This window comes from Papio anubis, chromosome 18 (assembly GCF_008728515.1).
Source record: "Papio anubis isolate 15944 chromosome 18, Panubis1.0, whole genome shotgun sequence".
Classification (NCBI taxonomy): domain Eukaryota; kingdom Metazoa; phylum Chordata; class Mammalia; order Primates; family Cercopithecidae; genus Papio; species Papio anubis.
In genome coordinates, this window is record NC_044993.1 from 11,173,607 (window position 1) to 11,187,654 (window position 14,048).

The following is a 14,048-nucleotide window of genomic DNA, read 5'->3' on the forward strand; positions in this document are numbered from 1 at the left end:
GGGTGTCATTAAGGCCTCCTGGCTCGAGGAGCTATTAGACACACCAGGGCTCCCAGCTGCCAATGCCTGCGGTAATTTGCACCTCTTGACACCCAGCAGCTAACTTCCTTTCATAACCTGACAATTTCCACAGCAACTCTGTCCCCAGTCATGTCACCCAGCCTAGTCCCCTTACTCTGACTCCTACTGAGGAGGTGCAGTGCCTGGTTCCCATCCTGAAATAACAACACCGGCTGCTGGATCCATATGTTTTAGCTGTTGTTGCTGTTTTTCTCTGAGATGGCATCTTGCTTGTCGCCCAGGCTGGAGTGCAGTGGTGCCATCTCGGCTCACTGCAACCGCTGCCTCCCAGGTTCAAGTGATTCTCCTGCCTCAGCCTCCCAAGTAGCTGGGATTATAGACATGCACCACCACGCCTGGCTATTTTTTTTTTTTTTTTTGTAGTGATGGGGTTTCACCATGTTGGCCAGGTTGGTCTCAAACTCCTGACCTCACGTGACCCACCGACCTTGGCCTCCCAAAGTGCTGGGATTACAGGCATGAGCCACCACACCTGGCCCCTTTTTCTCTTAGACCTCACTCTTCCAGCTCCTTTCAACCCTGGGGTCTTCCTGCCAAAACATGGGGCTGGAAATGTGTTAAGGAGAAACTTGGAGAACAGAGGACAGCCTTGGAGATTACACACCTGATCTGGAGCCACACAGACCCCAGCTCCAATTCCTCTGTGAGTTTATGTCACCGAGCCTTACTTTCCTCCTCTGTAAAATGGTCAGGATCATCATGCTTCCCCCCTACATGGTGCTTTGATGTCATCTGCATGAAGCTCTGAGCACAGGGCCCAGCACTTGGCCAGTGAGCAATTAACGTCTGCTCTCACTGTGTCAGAGGATCAGCCATTCAGGTTTTCATTCATTTACCCTCTCACTTGATGCCTATGTACTTTGCAGTTGGGGGAACAGCTAAATTTGATTTAGCTCCCAAAGAAAGGCAGCCTGGAGTTCTGGAGAGGACAGCAGGTTTGTGACCAGAGAAACCAGGGATCAAAGCTCTCTGGTTCCCTTGCACCATCTATACCATGTGGGGGCAGGAAAGCCATATGAGGAGGAAATCATCTAAACCCGGCTGGTTAGTCCTAAAGAGGGAAGGAAGAAACATATTCAAAAAATGGAATAGCTTGGTGTCCGGCCTGTAGTGTGTGATCAATGAATACCACTTCCACTTACAGGGAAAGGGAGACTGAGGCAGAGGACAGCTAAGGAAATCCAGAATTGTCACACAGCTGGTGAGACGGGCGGCTGTGACTGTGACCTCATACCACCCCTCATACCTCACCATTGTGCTCTTATCATGGGTCGAAAGGTGGCCTCCAAAAAGGCAGTTCCATATTCAAATACCCGCAACTTGTGAAGGCGAGTTTATTGGGAATCAGGTCTTTGCAGATGTAGTTAAGTTGTGGATCTTGAGATGAGATCAGCCAGGAAGACCCTAAATCCAAAGATAAGTGTCTTCATAGGAGAAAGGCAGAGGGAGATGTGAGGCACACAGGAGAGGAGAACACAGGAGAAGAGGAGAAGGCCATGTGGCCTCAGAGTCTGGGACCGGAGTGATATGCTCACAAGCCCACAATCACCAGCAGCCACCAGAAACAAAAGATGCCACGAACAGATTCTTAGCTAGAGTCTCTGAAAGAAGTGTAGCACTGCCTTGATTCTGGATGTCTGGCCTCCAGAACTGTGAGACAATACATTTCTGTCGTCCATGATTTTTTTTTTTTTTTTTTTTTTTTTTTGGAGACTGAGTTTCACTCTTGTTGCCCAGGCTGGAGTGCAATGGCACGATCTTGGCTCACTGCAATCTCGGCCTCCTGGGTCCAAGCGATTCTCCTGCCTCAGTCTCCCAAGTAGCTGGGATTACAGGGCACGCCTGGCTAATTTTTGTATTTTTAGTAGAGACGGGGTTTCACCATGTTGGCCAGGCTGGTCTTGAACTCTTGACCTCAAGTGATCTGACTGCCTTGACTCCCACAGTGCTGGGATTACAGGCATGCCCGGTTGTCTTTGTACCAAATTTTATTAAATGTCTTTACAAAGTAACATCCAGACTCCAAATACAACCACCAAGGAGAGCCCGTTATGCTATGGGGACTGGCTGGGGCACAGCAGGCGGCTCTGGCTTCCCACCCTTCGGTTCTGACATGGGAGTGGTAGGCAGTATCTCATCTTTGGGTTCCACGATGCTCACGTGGTCAGGCAGAGGCTTCTTAGGGCCAATCCTACCAGCTGGGTCCCAGGGCAGCACGATCTTCACCGTGATGCCCAGAACACCTGTCCGAGCAGCACATGGCACATGGCAGCACCAATGTACTAGTTAAAAGGGTCCCCACTGGGGATCGTCAGGCTATCCACAAACTCATGCATTTGACCCTTTGTCCTCAGAGTCTCCCAGAAACCACAACTTGGCAGCCTTTGGCCCCTCTATTCATGATAGGGGGGCCAAAGCCCACCTAAAACCTAAACTAAAACCTAAAATCTAAATTAAAACCACAGCCCACCATCGCAGGCCGTCTGCACGGCAAGCCCTCCTAGGAGTTTGTACTGCAGACTCTGCCTGGGCAATGGCTCGCAGACCTCTGGGGTCATCTTTTCAGCATAAAGCTCTACAACACCCACTGGGATGCCAGATCTCTTCTGAACTACAGCAATCAATGCCAGAATCCCCGGCTGTTCTCACCAAGAACATTTTGTGTTCTGGAGGCTAAGATAATGGTTTCTGCCCTGATGGGTGTAACCTGAATCTGAGCTTCAGAGCAGCATCTTGAGCCAGCTTCTGAGTAAGAAACTGATCACGTTCAGCTTTGAAGACGCCGTCAGCGACTAACATCCTCTTCGTGGAAATTCGCGCTGCCATGATGCTGCCACACACCATCAAAAGGAAAGCAGATTGTGCCTTTCTTAGATCTCGCTAGAGCAAGTCAGGACAGTGCGGTAATAATAGGCTGCCCATGTAACAGACCTGGGTGGGAGTCAGCCCTGCCACTTGGTTGCTCTGTGACCTTATGAAACTCACGTGACCTCCCTGAGTGCCAGCATCCTCATTTATAAAGTGGAGTTGTTCATGAGTATTAGCATTTTCCCCTAGCCTTGTAGGGTTTAGGGGATCGTGAGAGGGAATGCACAGAGCACTTTGTTTATGGCTACAGCACTGCCATTTTCTACTGCTACTATCACTACCAGGAATGAAAACAACAACAAATAAAAACAAAAGCAACCCAAAAATTGCCCCCAAAGGAAAGGTGTGTCGCTTCCTCTCTGTTCTGTTTCCACACAAAGTTGCCTAGGACCCTGATATGGCTTGGGTGTGTCTCCACCCAAATCTCAACTTGAATTGTATCTCCCAGAATTCCCATATGTTGTGGGAGGGACCCAGGGCGAGGTAACTCAATCACGGGGGCCGGTCCCTCCTGCGCTATCCTCGTGATAGTGAATAAGTCTCACAAGATCTGATGGGCTTATCAGGGGTTTTCACTTTCCCTTCGTCCTCATTTTCTCTTGCCACTGCCATGTAAGAAGTGCCTTTCACCTCCTGCCATGATTCTGAGGCCTCCCCAGCCATGTGGAACTGTAAGTCCAATTAAACATCTTACCCTTCCCAGTCTGGGGTATGTCTTTATCAGCAGCGTGAAAACAGACTAATACACGCACTGAAGTGCTTGGCTTGTTTCTCCCCAGCACCTAGGAAAGTATCTGACGTGCAGCAAGTGCACTATACATACTGATTAGAGGAATGAATGAATGAATGAATGAATGAATGAGGAAAACAGAGTTCTAGAGTCAATGGGCTAACCTTTGGGAGGAGCTTGGACTGAATCCAGTAAATCAACCAATCACACATTTGAAATCAATAACAATTTCACCATCATTGGTCATTATTAGAAAAACTTTCTATAGGCAAAATGAAGCATCTGAATGTCTCTATGTGTAAGAGTGGACTGTTTATAAAAACCAAAATGACAGTTATTTTTAACCTTTATATATTTCTAAAGACTCTTTAAAATCAAATGAATTTTTAAAAACTTTTATTTCAAGGTTTCAATCAATAAAAAGTAAAATAAAATAAAGTACTAGAAAATAAAATTTGGATTCAGAGGCTAGAAACCTACAATGAAGACATCTATCAAGGCAGGAGGATTCCTATGAGGCCAGAAGTTTGAGACCAGCCTTGGCAACATAGCAAGACCCCATCTCTATAAAACACAAAAATGAGACCAGTATGGCAGCTCTCGCCTGTAGTTCTAGCTACTTGGGAGGCTGTGGCGGGAGGATCACTTAAACCCAGGCATTGGAAGTTATAGTGAGCTATGATCATACCATTGTACTCTAGCTAGGAGACAGAACAAGAGTCTGTCAAAAAAAAAAAAAAGGTCTAGGAAGCTCAGGGTAGCCAATCCTTCCATTCCCTTAGAGAAACAGCAAAGTTAGGACATGCATATCAGCTGAGGCTCGGCGGGCCTTAAATGCACACATTTGCACAGATATGTGCATACCTCTATATAAACTCCCTGACACCAGTGACTGGGTCTGTTTTATCAAACAATGTGTCCATTAAACTTCAGATGAAGCCTTTATTAAACATGTGTTGAATGAATGGAACATCTTTAGAATGCTATATGTGATTACACAGACAGGTGACCTCTCTCGTTTTGCAGCATCCTGAGATGTGGTCACCATGGTGAACATTCAGGTGGTGATAAGCGATGATGACTTCCCTTACATTTTTCTGCTTTAGGAAGCACCTGCCTCTTTGAACCTGGAATGGTGGGATGGGGTGGGCGTCTATCCTTCCTTGTTCACACAGGCGGCTGATACAATAATGTGATCATCAACTCCCCGCTTCCTGCAGCCCCCTACTAGCTGGCTGCCCCAGCTGCAGAATGCAAACATCTGCCGGCATCATTAAGGCATTTCTATACAGCACCAACCAAGGCCTGACCCTGTGACCATTTCCACCATTAGATTTGAATGACCTCAGCAGCAGGGCTGAAAGGCCGGAGTATTAATTCACAGAACCACAAGCTCAATTTAAGATTTAATTTGAGATAACGAAGAGCTACTGAAAGTGTATTCAAACTTCTAAGCATGCAATAAAAGACCTTTCCCTGTTTTCCAGGTTGAATATGAATCCAATATTTCTTTAACAGATTTATTCATAAATTTACAAACAACATGAAGCCTCTTTTCTCTAATTCCTTTTTTTTTTTTTTTCTTTTAGTTTTTTGGCTTTATCCAGCCCTTTTATGATGTTTCTTGCTAGGAATCTTTTTTAGTTCTTCCTCCCTAATTTACAAATGCCTGTTCTTTAGGAATTACCTTTCAATTCTATAGCATTCTTGAAGAGAAAGCAGGCTTCCTTAAGACTCTCCCATACCTTTAGTTCTCTTGCATTCCAACCTAAATACGCTAAGCATCTGTTTGTTCAACAATGATGGGGTTGCATAAAAAGCTTTCACCCAGCAATGTAACTCTCATTAAGAAAAGGTGATGGAAAGATTCAAAATAATATTCCACCCATTAGTAACGCGGGGCCACTTGGTTTTAGTGAATGCTTAGGCTCTGAAGGCTTTATTCATAAAATATTTAGAACTCTAGGTGGGGACGGGAATTTTAGTTGGTTCAAGTAGATTTTTGTTTTTTTTGTTTTGTTTTGTTTTTTGAGACAGAGTCTCACTCTGTCTCTCAGGCTGGAGTACAGTGGCACAATCTCAGCTGACTGCAACCTCTGCCTCGTGGGTTCAAGCCATTCTCCTGCCTCAGCCTCCCGAGTAGTTAGGATTACAGGTGCATGCCACCACACCTAGCTAATTTTTGTGTTTTTAGTAGAGACGGGGTTTCGTCATGTTGCCCAGGCTGGTCTTGAACTCCTGACCTCAGATGACCCACCTACCTCGGCCTCCTAAAGTGCTGGGATTACAGGGGTGAGCCATCACACCTGGCCTCAAGTAGATTTTTTGACACTAAAGAGTTTATTTTAGGCTGGGCATGGTGGCTCACAACTATAATCCTAACACTTTGGGAGGCCAAGGCAAAAGGATCACTTGTAGCCAGGAGTTTAGGTCACTCTGGCCAATGCAGTGAGACCCCATCTCTACAGGAAATTTTAAAAATAGCTGGGCATGGTGGTACACACCTGTAGTCCTAGCTACTCAGGAGACTGTGGCAGGAGGATCGCTTGAGCCTGGTAGGTCGACGCTGCTGTGAGCTAAGATGCCACAACACTCTAGCCTGAGCAACACAGTGAGATTCTGTCTCTTAAAAAAAAAGAGTTTATTTTGGCCAAGGCACGGTGGCTCACGCCTGTAATCCCAGCACTTTGGGAGGACGAGGTGGGTGGATCACAAGGTCAGGAGATCAAGACCATCCTGGCTGACACATTGAAACCCCGTCTCCACTAAAAATACAAAAAATTAGCCGGGTGTGGGGGTGGGCGCCTGTAGTCCCAGCTACTCAGGAGGCTGAGGCAGGAGAATGGTGTGAACCCGGGAGGCAGAGCTTGCAGTGAGCTGAGATCACACCACTGCACTCCAGCCTGGGCAACACAGCGAGACTCTGTTCCCCCGCCCCCGCCAAAAAAGAAAAAAAAAGAGTTTATGTTAATATTTGAAGATGGGAATTGGAGATGAGAATTTGTTGCTTTGGACTCAGAAGCCTGGATCTATGAGGGCATTTGCAGACTATTTTGTGTCTGACACTGTGCTAGGTTACTCTGCATTTTCTCAAAGACTCAGTGCAGCCTTAGAAATAGACTTGGGTTTAAAGCTCAGCAAGCAACCTGAGCCTCTGTCTTTGTCATCTGTGAACGACCACATGCCTCGGTGCTTCCTGACAACAACTTTAAAAGTTATAAACATTGACACATATATGGGTATAAAAATACCACAGGTCACCTGAGCTTGACCCTGGGACACTGTTGGGAATGGGTGAACTTCCTAGGAACTGCAAACACTCTGGTCACTGTGAAGATTACACTACGGGCAAAGGCCAGGACCACAATATTTTGCAATCCTGAAACTCATCTACTTTATTAGCCATTGGGTTTTCAAAATAAGAAGCCATGTGGTGGGCAGGGGAGAAGGATAGACCAGAGGCCTTACAGCTGTTGTGGAGTGGAGGATGGGAGAAGCTTGGCTTTCAATCCATCCTCCGTCATTACTAGCTGTATAACCTGGGGCAAGCCTGTGCCTCAGTTTCTTCACTTTTATCATCCTTCTGCTTATCAGGTAAGAGACGATGCTTAACATGCAGGGATAAGTAGATGGGTGTAAAGCCACAATTCCCAACACAGAGAAGGCAAATAGGAGAAAGGCCAAGAGAAAGTACACCCATACGTTTGATGCAGTGCAGTGGGTTAAATAGGGTCCACCGAGAAACATGTTCACTCAGAACCAACGAATGTGACTTTATTTGGAAACAGGGTCTTTGCAGATGTAATTAAGATAAGGACTGAGATGAGATCTTACTCAATTAGGTGGGTCCTAAGTCCAATGACTGGTGTCCTTATAAGAGATGGAAAGGACACAAAGTCAGAGGAGAAGGTGATGTAAGGATGGAAGTAGAGGTTGGAATGTGGTGTTTCCAAGCCAAGGGACACCAAGAATTGCCAGCAGTCACCAGAAACCAGGAAACAGGCATGGCATGGTTTCTCCCTTGTAGCTTCCAGAAGGAACCAACCCCACCAAAGCCTTGATTTTGAACTTCTAGCCTCCAAAACCATGAGACAATGAATAATTCTCAGTCCACCCAGTTTGCGGTAATTTGTTATTGCAAGCCCAGGAAACACATGCATGTGGCATGGTTGGTATTAAAATGCAAGGCACTTGCCTGAAGAGAGGCCCTGTGGTCTTACTTTCACGAAGGTTGTTATTATACCTCAAGGAGGGGACCCACTAATCCTAAGTCTGTCCACTGATCCCAAGAAAAACCACCTAAAGTTTCTTAGCAGGCAATGGCCAACTCTACTAATGGAAATGAAGCTGACTGGAAGTTCTCAGATCATCAGTAAGGAAGATTTTTATTTAAGGATGGGAAAATGATTTAGGAATACTGAGATGTCTCCAAACAATACTTCGAGGTCTTAGTTGACTCCACCATTATTTCTGGCATATTCAGGGCACCACTTCCACTGTTGTAGGGCATGCAACCTCTTCAGTAGCCAAAACTTTGGGTCACACATGTAAAGGACATTCTGGTACTACAAATTTGGCTCTTTGGCATCAAAACTTAGCAGTATCCATGACTAGTCTTGCTTTATTACAGCACCCAGATGTCAGTGGCTGGGGGCTTCTCTTATGTCTCCAGCAAGCAGGGACTGGGTCAATGTGCATCCTGAGAGCCTATTAGAGTGCCAGGTCCATGACAGGTGCTCATGGTTATCAAAGGAATGATAATGATGACAATACAGAGGTAAATAGTAAGAACAATAATTGAGTTATTTTATTTTCCTCCATATCACCACATTACCACCCCCATTTTACAGGTGTTGATATCAAACTAAGAGTATAAATTAATGAATGGATGAGTAAATACATAAATAAGTAAATAATGAGTCTATCTAGGAGGGAGCAGACTCAGAATCAAGTTCAAGTCTCACTCAAAAAAGGCTGAGTGCAAATCTCGCTGGTGCAAACACCTAAGCTCTTACCCAACATCAGAGATATTGCTAAGCCTTGTTTATGGATGAAAATGCTGGGAGTTTGTGGCCTTCAACTGTGCTGGTGATGCAGGGCAGGTGAGCCCCAGAATTGGGGCTTAGCTCAAAAGGGCCCAGGAAAGAATTCAAGGGCAAGCTGGTGGTGTTAGCAACTTTTATTGAAGGGGCAGTGTACAACAGCAGCAGAAGTGCTGCTCCTTGCAAAGCAGGGCTACCCCACAGGCAGAGTGCCCACAGTGACAATTCCGAGGCAATTCTGCCATCACATTTACACCCATGTTTAATTATATGCAAATTAAGTGGTGGATTATGCAGAAATTTCTAGAAAAAGGGTGGTAACTTCCAAGTTGTTGAGTCACTGCCATGGAAAGGGGCAGTAACTTCTAGGTGTTGCCATGCAAATGGTAAACTGACATGACACACTGGTGCACACGTCTTATGGAAAGGCGCGCCCACCCTATCCCCGTTTTAGCTAGTCCTCAATTTGGTCTGGTGTGTTGCCCTATCTATGGAGTTAAGTCTCGCCTCCATAGTCAATTCCCACCTCCTGCCTCACTGGGGGGTCACTGAAGACATTGAATGACAGAATTAACTGATGGCTGACTGGAGTGCTCAATCAACTGGCCTGCTGACCTGGGCTCATTTCACCTGGTAACCTGATGGGGCTGAGAAGATCCAAAAGAAGTGAACTGAACAGTAGTGGCCAACTGACTGGGAAAGAGTGCAGAAGAGTGAATGCTTTGCTGTGGAATGAACACCTGAGTACTACGGGCCTACTCCTGTGCTAAGTGCTTCGCCGTTATCATTTCCATTTAATTTTCTCAACAAGCCTCCATTCTAGAGCTAAGCACAATGAGGATTAGAGAGATTAAGTGGCTTACCCTGGAACATTCGATTCAGAAATCAGGATGCAAGTCTAGGTTTCCCGACTCTGCTCTTAAGCCGTACACTTAACCTCCACTTTATATTCCCTCTCTCAGTGCTAACGAATTTCTGCCAATATTCTCACTTACACTTAAAAGCAACCTTTGGAATTACGTATATTGGCTCCAATTCAGGAAAGATGAAACTAAGGTCCCGAATAGTTAATGAGTTGTCTGGCAAGCTAGTTACATGGTAGAGGAAGCACTCAAAACTGCCCAGGCTAGAGTGCTGTGGCATCTTAGTTCACTGCAGCCTCGACCTGCCAGGCTTAAGTGATCTCCTGCCTCAGTCTCCTGAGTAGCTAGGACTACAGGCATGTACCACCACGTCCAGTCAATTTTTAAATTTTTGTAGAGATTGGGTCTCACTGTGTTGGCCAGACTGATCTCAAACTCCTGGCTTCAACTGATCCTCTTGCCTTGGCCTCCTGAAGTGCTGGGACTACAGGCACGAGCCTCTGTGCCTAGCCTCAAAAGTGGGCCTGCCTTGTCCTAGGGTTTTCTATTGTACTTCAAGTCCTGAGTCAACGAAAGCTGTAGAATAGCTCAAGCAATCCTAATCAACAGAGAAGGGCTGTGTGTGCTGGAGAGGGTGATGCTGTGGCAGGGCTGGGGCAGGAGCTGGAACATGTCCACGCTGGGAAGGAGATGGCCTCTGATGTGCAGCCCAGGTCTCCCTTCCAGGGTAACCTGTAGCCTTCAGCCATCGGCCTTTCCAGGGAGTACCTGAACATAGAGAGCTACCTTACGCAAGGGCACATCCTTCCTGGGGCAGCCCACCCAATCACAAGTCAAGGCAGGTTTATAAAAGCCTGACCACATTAGCGCAATAGGGATTAGCTCTGATGGGTCCTCTTAGTTCCATGAGGTTGACTGAGACCCTTGCTGGACTGCATCTCAGCTCAACTTCTCCCTCTGCCCACTCCATCTTCCATAGGTGTTAATTCCAAGGCATGCGTTCTCCGCAACACACCTGCACTCAGAGTCTACTTCCTGGAAAGCCCAGGGAGATGGTTTCTCATTTCTAAAGAAAATGACCTATGACAATAAGAAGGCTTGACCTCATCAGAAAACTTCACTGGGGCGACTGGACTGCCTTGGAACTCTTTCCATCCAAGACAGAGAGCGAGGAGGTACACCCCAGGGAAACAGAAAGGGCTGGGACCTGAAGAGGTCCTGGGAATTTTAGGAGGTCGCCAAGCGAAGACAGGGCCCGTTTGCCTCCACACGAAGACTCATCCCCGATACCCAGGAGTGCAGGACTTAACAGGGGCTAAACTTCAACTACTTGTTGACATAATTAGTGCTGGCTCCAAGCAAGAGGTTTTGTAGCCAACTTGGCGTGGGTTCGTGAATTTTGATTGGCAAATTTGAAGCAAAGTTCAGCCAAGCTCTACATCTATTTTGTAGTGTGCCTTACGCACATCCAGAGAAGCCAACTCTTCCGATAGATTTTTCAGTTTTATGGTTGTTGGTAGCTGAAGATATTAGCTCTTTAAGGAGACAAATGCTTCTGGCAGGCTGGCCTGCACTAGGAATAGGAGAAATGCCTTCGGGTTTCTTCTAAAATTAATGTAATAAGATGTATTAATCAGAATTCTATCAAGTCTACACACTTGGCCTGGGCTTAAGAAACAATACTTTGAAATTGCAGTTGGCTAAGCTTCCCTATTCTTTGTGAATCAGAGTCAGGGTTGGAAAGAAAAAAAATAAAAGAAGAATAGAGCTAATGTTTAAGAAAAACTGGCAACAGGAAAACATTTAAGCAACTTTTCATTCCTTAGTTCCACCAGAGGGTTAGGGGAAGTTTTGACCTTTGTATTTCCACAAACGTACTTTAGATTGTGGGATCAAAAACAGTTGGTCAGACCCCACGCCAAGTCAGGACTGGTTTGGGCAATAGCTCAGGTCCAAGGTATTTACTTGTTTGTTTCTGTCTAATAATAACTTACTCTGGGACTTGCAATGGAATCTTGGCTATTTCTTGCCTTCAGATGTTTGTAACCAGGTGATGAAAAATTTTGGAAGCCGAACTAGATTACACAGATGAGTACTTGCATTGCATAACTTGTGACTTAAAGATGATCTTCTCAAGAAACCAAAAAAAAAAAAAAAAAAATGGAGCCACAAAATCAGAGCCAGCCCCAGTTTCTTCACAGCAATTGCTCATTTTTAGATGACACTCTACATTTTAAAGTGACATAAAGGTATCCTGAACATTGTACAGCAATTTGGTCGTGCTTTCAATGTGACACAGCTACATCTGTATTTACTATTACAACTCAGTACCCAAGAGATGAAAAATTTTAAAGACAAAGGGCCAGGCGTTTGTGGAAACATTTCCCCTCCTTGTATCAAAAAAAAAAAGTGGCTCCTTCTTGTCTGGTAGATTTCAGTAATTGGCAGGATTTTGAGTAAGCTCTTTTAAAAGCCCTCCGTTTCTATTTTCACATTAAACACACTTGCAATATCTATTAAAAGCACAAATACTGAAGAACACACCAAGACTGTCAATGAGCTTACATCTGGAGTCCTCAATATATCAGGAAAAAATGAAGTGAACATTCACAGAGTTTTACTTCTTTGGGAACCCAAATGCTAGGAAAGAAAAGGGTGCCTTCTTTCTCTCGCCTTCTGGTCCTATCCAGTGTCCCAAATTTTACATCCATTCTTTATCAGAGGGTTTATCAGAGGGGGCCAAGTCAGGGATTTAGTTAAAACAACAGATACTGGATTCTGCCTTCATTCTGGGGAGTATTTACTCACATTAAGGCACAGGGGATTCCACGCTAGGAAAGCAGAACAGAAGCATGAGTATTTCTGCCACGTTCTGGCTACGACCACTTGGCCTTACAGTTTTAGGGTGATTGAGCAACATCCCAGGAAGGACACACAAGGTCACCCAGGGGACTTGGGAACATCGAGAGAGAGCAGGGCCAGTGAGTGGGACGGGGAGAGAACCTCTGAGCCCCGTGTGTATCTTGGAAGTCACTCTCAAGTTTATATTTGGGCAGACAGAGCCAGATGTGAGCACGGACTCACAGGCAGCCAAGGAGCAAGACGAGGGTCATTGAAACACGGGCAGAGAGGTCTGCTTGCAACTGCCCTTGGCCTCAGACAGATGCAGTGCAGTTCTAAAGCTCTTTTGCTCCTTTTCAGATTTCCTTAAAAGAACAGGAAGGGAAGGAAGGATTAAAACCCAGGGGAAGCAAAAGGAGCCATAGCTCAGCTGAAGTTTCCTTCCAGAGACTCCCTCTGCCCCCATAAATGTGTGTTTTGAAGGAAAGCTTATGCATTGGGCAAGGAGGTCATCATGGTCTGAGATTTCAAACTCTTGGTCAGGGTCCTGGCAAGAAGCAGATGGTACACTCAAAACGGGTAATGTAAGAAGTGTTTGGTAAAGGCACTGTTTGTAAAGGTCGGTGCAGAGTTTAAGGAAATAGCAAGGTTTCATGCAATGTACTAGAGTTAGTAACAGCAGGAACAGTTCCTGCCCTTGTCAGCCAAATGGATGAAAATGGATGAAACCTCCCTTTTTTTTTTTTTTTTTTTTGATAGTGTTTCACTCTCTCGGCCAGGCTGGAGTACAGTGGCACAATCTTGGCTCACTGCAACCTCCGTCTCCCAGGCTCAAGGAATTCTCCTGCCTCAACCTCCTAAGTAGCTGGGATTACAGGTGTGTGCCACCATGCCTGGCTAATTTTTGTATTTTTAGTAGAGATGGGGTTTCACCATGTTGGCCAGGCTGGTCTCGAACTCCTGACCTCAGGTAATCCACCCGCCTCGGCCTCCCAAAGTGCTGGGATTACAGATGTGAGCCACCGCGCCCGGCCTGGATGAAACCTTCTGCAGAGGAAAGTGGTGAACTGACACCCTGCAGGGAAGAAGCCTGAAAAGTAAATTGCCAAATCCAACCAGAAGAAGAAAGGGCAAGAGAGCCAACTACTGTCAGCTTCCGGGCCAGGTGGAAGAATCTGGGGAGCACAAAGGTAGCTGGTGCACAGACCACACCTGACAGAGCCCAGGGGTGGTTTTTCAAGGGCAAATGACGGGCCTAGTGGGGACAATGCCCACAGTTCCCCAACGTCAACCAGAAGGCCTTGGCTGTAATGTCTAACATACTGCCATGTCACATTACTTGTTATTTGAAGGAGGAATTTTTCCCCAAAATACCTGATTGGAAAACCTTGACCCTGGATGTCACCCTCATTTCTCCCAGGTCTAAGGTGCATGATTCCGTAGAAAAAACCGATGTAATCCACAAAGGATACATCTTGAAATTGGATAGGTTCGAAAAGAACACAGGTGCCTTTATCCAAGCCATCACTGCAACCTCTTTTGTTCTGTACATATATGAAAAGCCAACATTCTCAAGTAGAGGTTCATTTAGTTTTTTTTTTTTTTTTTTTTCAAAAGAGGCTT

The 14,048-nt window shown here is 45.7% G+C and overlaps 1 protein-coding gene and 1 pseudogene across 3 annotated transcripts in view; both read right to left on the bottom strand.

Moving 5' to 3' along the window:
• The window catches only part of WWOX (WW domain containing oxidoreductase), a 1,119,479-nt gene that overhangs the window by 381,972 nt on the left and 723,459 nt on the right, over positions 1-14,048 (bottom strand). The window lies entirely within an intron of this gene.
• Positions 1,983-4,267, bottom strand: LOC100997100 (annotated as a pseudogene).